The 6,288-nt window shown below is 40.8% G+C and overlaps 1 long non-coding RNA gene across 1 annotated transcript; it reads right to left on the reverse strand.

The window, feature by feature from the left end:
- Positions 1-345: 345 nt before the first annotated feature.
- Positions 346-5,105, reverse strand: LOC119911668. The gene is made up of 3 exons (XR_005445950.1): positions 4,951-5,105; positions 4,235-4,355; positions 346-1,955 (listed from the first exon to the last, which is right to left on the reverse strand). It is a non-coding gene; the product is annotated as an uncharacterized LOC119911668 (long non-coding RNA).
- Between the last annotated feature and the right edge of the window lie 1,183 nt (positions 5,106-6,288).

Here is a 6,288-nt window from a genome sequence, read left to right on the forward strand (position 1 = left end):
ATTCTTTCATTAGCTCGCTCGCCCACCCATTCTGTTGAGAGCATTTACATATCTGAGGACACACACATCAAAGTGTCTCATCGTAATGAAACAAGACTGCGTTTATGTCATATACTCAGGACACACACATCAAAGTGTCTCATCGTAATGAAACAAGACTGCGTTTATGTCAGAGCTTTTAGTTACTGAATACATCAGGACACACACACACACACACACACACACACACACACACACGCAGAGCTGTTTCCATTCATAACGGTGGTTTTGTTTAAGATACATCTGTGATTCAATCGTCCACGCTCGGAGCTGTAAACAGTCTTCAGCCAATCACAGAGGATAAAATCAGGCTTCAGAAACAAATCTTTAATATCAAAGTGAAAATAAATCAATCTAGACAAACACATAAGAATGAAGTACAAATATAAAAACCAAATAAATTACAGAACAAATGCTTCTCCAGATGTAAAAACACTCGCTGTACACCTGCATTTAAAATGCATTCTGGGTGATCGGACTGCAGTCAGAGAGCACTTCAACACATGAACCCAAGACGCACTGAGAAAGGATTGTGATCCGATCAGCCGAACCATCTCTGGAGGCGGTGAGGGACGCATTAATGATCACATTCAATACAAGTGTAACTGCTGCACAGACAGGCAGTGTGACGATACACTCACACGGTGTTGACTTAAACTCAATATAAACTACTAAAACAACAGAAACACATTATGAAGACAGAAAGGGCGAGGACTGTTCAGATCGATCGCTCTCTCATGTCTGTATTTGAAGCTACAGCCAGCTGGCTTAGAGCTGGGCGATATGGCCAAAAATATTATCATGATAAAACATTTAATATCATTCGATATTGATAACTATCAGGATAAATGTCAAATGTGATTTTTTCAGGTTTAAAGGCTGATTTTTGCTCCTGAGTGGAAGAAACCAGATGGTTAATTGTGTTTTTAAACTTTTCTTTATGGTCAGAAAAGAAAAACTTGTTGTGAAACAGCGAATCATTTAACATAATCTGAGGTCAAACATTCACAACTATAAATATAAAATCTTTTTTCAACAAATATGCACGAGTGAAATTAAATATCTTTTTGGTCCTCAACAAAATTATAAAATATCTTTGAAGTGAAGCCCTGATTTGTTTGATTCAGATTAATTAAATCAAACATTTATTGAACATTTGCTATTGAGAAACGCGATATATATAAATATTACCATTATTATTTTATTGCCCAGCCCTAGCTTAGCTTAGCATAAAGACTGGAAACAGCTAACCTGGCTCTGTCCAACAAAGCATCTGGCACATCAGCTCCTGTAAAACCACTAGTGGTGCTGGAAGTTGTTCCCTTTATAATTTCCTCCAGGAATTAATAAAATATTGAAAATTGTTTATCACAATTTCTGTCTGAAACGAAACCTAACAAATACTTTTACTAACAGAAACTAGAAAATATTCACATTTAAGAAGCTGAAACCAGCGAAACAATAAATGTTCTGTTGATGAACTAATCTATTAATCGTTTCAGCTGTAGTGAAGTTTTGGAAATATAATAAATATCACGCAGGCTTCCTGGACTTTCATTATAGACATAATAAAACAGGGAGGTGTTCTGGTGCTTTGTGGAAGCTCTACAAACCAGCAGACGTCAGCACACCTCAAATTGTTTCATGAGGCTTCATCCGCCCACCTCCAGCTGCCGAACGACCAACAACAAATATTGTACCCATAATTGCTTGTGTTGATTTCATCGTGATTCTCCCATCGTTCCCGTTCAGGGCCCGTCAGGCGGGAGGCTTTCAGAGGTCACGAGGCTTCAGTCCACTTCTGTTGTGTTTTAACAATGTGCTTCAGTACGGCCGGCCTCCACAGGTCTGTCAGGTCGAGTCTCTCAGTCTGTAAGAGGATTGAACCTCACAAGGTTTAAAAACTGTCCATCAGCCTGAGACCAGAGCAGGACGACGGGCGAGAGACAAAGACAACGAGCACGAGAGAGAGAGAGAATCAAAGTTACATCACATGAATGAGAACAAAACAGGACAGCAGGACGGGGGAATAAAATGTGTGAGACTCCCAACATCCTCTCGAGAGGGTCTCAGCCCGACAGAGGCTCGTACTGATACCAGCCAATCACAAACACTCTTGATCTGGATCAAGCCGCAACAAATCACCACAGGGAAATGACTTCAGCACGACAGCCTGTTGCTTCTTCCCCAGCTGCATGTTGGCTGCTGTCCTCCTCCTCTCCTACATCTCTCTCTCCATCAGCTACAGCTCTCGCTTCCTCACCCTCTCTGGCTGCTTCAGCAGAGCTGGCTGAAGCCTGGAGATACTCAAAACTAATTGGATAGTAGGGATGCACCGAATGTTCGGCCACAGAAATTAATCGGCCGGAAATAGCAAATCAATCACTTTCGGTGTTCAGCATAATGCGTTAAAAGACATTTTAAAGTGTTTGCAGATGCTGTTCTGCTGAATTGTCTCCTAGCACATCCACTCCATCTGTGGCTGACTTCTTATTTCATTTTTATTTCATTTTCTCTCTTTACAAAGACAAGTGTTGCAGTAGTCCTACCTCAAGAGAGGCTTCATGTTACGCGACACGAGAACCACATACATCATCATTTATCAAACCGGGTTAGACTTTAGCGCGAGGATACACATGTGACAACGTCTGGGTTTTAAAAATAAGGTGTCTGTACAGTATGGAAATAAGAAGAATTGGATTATATTCACAGAAAGTATAAAACATATTACATGTGTCCATTAAAAGTAAATGGACACTAAATGTAATTTACTTTACCGGACCCTCTCGGGCCTCAGACCCACCCACCAAAGTCTCTCCAAATCCTGTGTGAAAACTGAGTAAAAAGAACATTTTCACTGTTTAATTTATGCATTGGTAAAAAAATAAAAAAATGGAATAAAATGTGAATGTACTTGTTTGGTATTCTGCAAATTTTTTCATTATATTCGGTTTCAGCCTCGGCCAAGAATTTTTATTTTCGGTGCATCCCTATTGTATTGTAGAGTTACCGTGCATTCACATGTGTCCAGCACGATGAGTGAGATTTCCAGTGTTGGCACAACGTTCACGGTGAAAAACACCACGGGAGTTCATAAGTTAACTGGTGTGAGCCTTCTGATGTCTAACGTTAAGTAGTAACGTGTAGTAGCCTCGGCTCGCCAGAGGGCGTCGCCATTGCTCCTTATGTAAACTCCTTTATAATGCAGTCTATGCAGCTCCTTAGCTCTCTCCACAGAGTCATTTCCTCATTTATGCAACTGTAGATTTCTGTTTAAAAGGGCAGAGCAATGTTTACTGAGACATTCAATAAAGAACTGTAACTGTTTAAATGACTAATGGTGATTTATTTGTTTTTGTCAGACTGGTGACAATAATAAATATTGTAATGTTCTGATTTACTGCTGGAGCTCAATACAGTTAGAAGATGATCTGCTCGTCTTCATTCCTGTGTCCTGACTGATACACCATCCTGTTTACTGTCCGAAAACCTTGATGAACTAGCCTTAATTTATTTATTACCTCACTAATAGTAATAATGAAAATCAATATGTGGTTGGCCACCACAGATAAATCAATGTACGTGAAACACTGGATCCTTCAGATGTGGTTTGTTGTGAACATGCTGACCATCATACATGAGTGAGTGAGTCGGACATTTTACAGTGTTAAAAATCATCTCTCATTTCTGTACCTGTAGATAAAATGTGTATATAATGTCCATAAAACTCTTGTTTTTCTATTATGTTATCTATTCTGTTTTTATTTAATGTTTATTGTCTTATCTCTCGTGTTGTATCTGCAGCTGCTCTCACAGGAGTGGGATCAATGAAGTCTCTCTTATCTAATTGACATTTCTTCGTATCAGCCGACATAAACACAGACATAGATTTATATCTACAGCCGATAACGGCTGATATATCGCCCAGCGCTACTCAAACTAATTTGACTCATAAAAATAAATAACTGCTACAGCTGAAATGATCAGTCTATTAACAGAAAATCAATGTGCAACTATTTTCATAATAAATTAATAATTAGGATAATTTTCCAAGGAAACATGGCGTGAAGGTGAATATTTGCTTTCTCTTTGGATGGTCAGCAGATTAATCAATAAGAAGTTAGTTGCCGTCCTCATGATGGGTATTTGAAAACAAAGACGGATCAAATCTTAGTGTTTGTGCAGAATCACTCACCTGTTACTGGCGGTCAGTTTTGCAGGAGGAGGGCGGTCCTCTTCTCCAACAGCCAATAAGATGCGATCCTGCTGGCGTAGATCACATAAGACCAGGACAAGACCACGACAGCCAGCAAGACCTGAGGGACAGAGAAACGACAGAGAAAAACTGAAAACAGCATCATGACACGAGGACGTGGAATAAAGACTAAGATCAGTGCAAAACCAATTCATTTATTATTTATATTTTTAAAAAGTGACACGGAAAAATATGAATTAAAGATCATGTCATTGTACAGATATAAGGAAGCCACCAGACAAACGTGGTGTCTCATTCATGTTATAGGACATGCTGGTTTGGCTGCAACACTCTGCACTGACACTTTGTTACCTGCGCGCTGCTTACAAGTCAGAAACTCCCACCTGGCATGAGTGCAGCTTTGACAGACAAAAAATGTTTTCTATTAATTAATCAAACAGTCTGAATGGATGCTTTATTCACGTGAACCTACAACATACTGTAACGTTATATCCTTACTCTGATACTTTCTGCCCCACATTAAACCTGAGGTGAACTATTTCAGAAAACTCACTTTCTTTTGATGAGATGTATGTTAAATAAGAGTATGTGTACAGTACATGAAACTTAAAGGCCTCAATGTTAAACCTGGCCAACAGCAAGCGGCTCATTATCTTCACTGAGAACAAGGTTAAAGTGAAATCAGGTGCATGTACCACAGAGTAGGTCCTGTCCAGAGCCCGTCTGCTGAAGGTCGCCATCCTCTTGTTTAAGAGAGATTTAACACGCTGAAACACTTAAAGGCACAGTTTGTTTTGTTTAGCTCACTTTCCTCTTTCCTCCTCCCACTCCGTCTTCTTCTTCTTCGTGGCTTTATGGCGGTGGGGACCCTGAAATGCTGCATTGCCGCCACCTAATGGAAAACACCCGGGTGACAACCCAAAGTATTCACATTCAAAACAAAGTCTGAGTTGGTGTAAACTCTTCTCTCAGTGTAATGTCTCTCCTCCTGAAATGTCCACAATGTGCAAGAATCTGCTTGCAGCGTCCAACACTGTCTTGTTCCTCTTTCATTTACTTTTCATTTCAACAAGACAGTTTACCACCAGAAATCATCTCTTGTCCCTCTGCTGTTCCTTTTCTAATGCTGCTCGTGTCTCCTTTCCTCCCCCTCTCTTGGTATCTTCAGTGTATAAAAGACCCTCTTCTGCTCTGATCTCACTCGCTTTTATTCTTTTTCCTGACACTGTGCTGACCCTGCATGGTGTTTTCCATCACAGTGAATGCACTTTCCTTGCTCCTGCTCTTCTTCACTCTCCTCCCTTTCACACTTCTTGTTCTTCCCACACGTCTCAAATCTTCTGACTCCTCTACGTACTGCAGCAACACGTCCATGTTCCTGACAGCAGAAACATCTCAGCTCTCTCATACAGCCTCAACCTGTAACATATAAAATCCTTTCTGGCATCTCCCCCCCTCAAACGTCAGATCCACTGAGTAACTTTCTCTCCTTGTAGGCAGGGTGTCAGTCTTCTTCTTGTTCTGCTGTTTCTGTTCCTGATGCTGGTTACTGATGGACGGCAGGTTCATCTTCAGAAACTTTCTGCTTCGTCCTGTCAGTGAAATCACAGCTGGACCGAGCTGCTCTGCACCACAAGGAGGAGCCTCCTCTGATGAAAATCATCATCACTGTTTGAGTCTCAGTTCTTCTGCATCTCATTCAGCTGCTCCCTGCATCTTCCATATTGTTTAGGTCCAGTGGTTGTTTCATTTTTTCTTGCCAGCATGTTTGTTTTATATTCTGTCCATTTATCAGAAGACAGGTCTCGTTGTGCGAGTGCAGCATGTAGCAGAAACGTTGGTAGGTTGTTTAGAGCTGCACATGCTCAGTGCAGTCCGAGTCGGCTTGACAACAGAAGCAGCTTCACTCTGAGCCCAGCAGAGGGCCGTGTTCAACTGTGCATATGAAACAGTGTGGAGGTGAAACACATGTGTCCTGAGATTAGTGTTGCTCACAGGTTTATATATTGATGATTGTTGTGTACATGAATACA

This window comes from Micropterus salmoides, unplaced genomic scaffold (genome assembly GCF_014851395.1).
Source record: "Micropterus salmoides isolate LMB-PRFRI ecotype aquatic unplaced genomic scaffold, ASM1485139v1 Ms_hic_scaffold_2, whole genome shotgun sequence".
Taxonomy (NCBI): domain Eukaryota; kingdom Metazoa; phylum Chordata; class Actinopteri; order Centrarchiformes; family Centrarchidae; genus Micropterus; species Micropterus salmoides.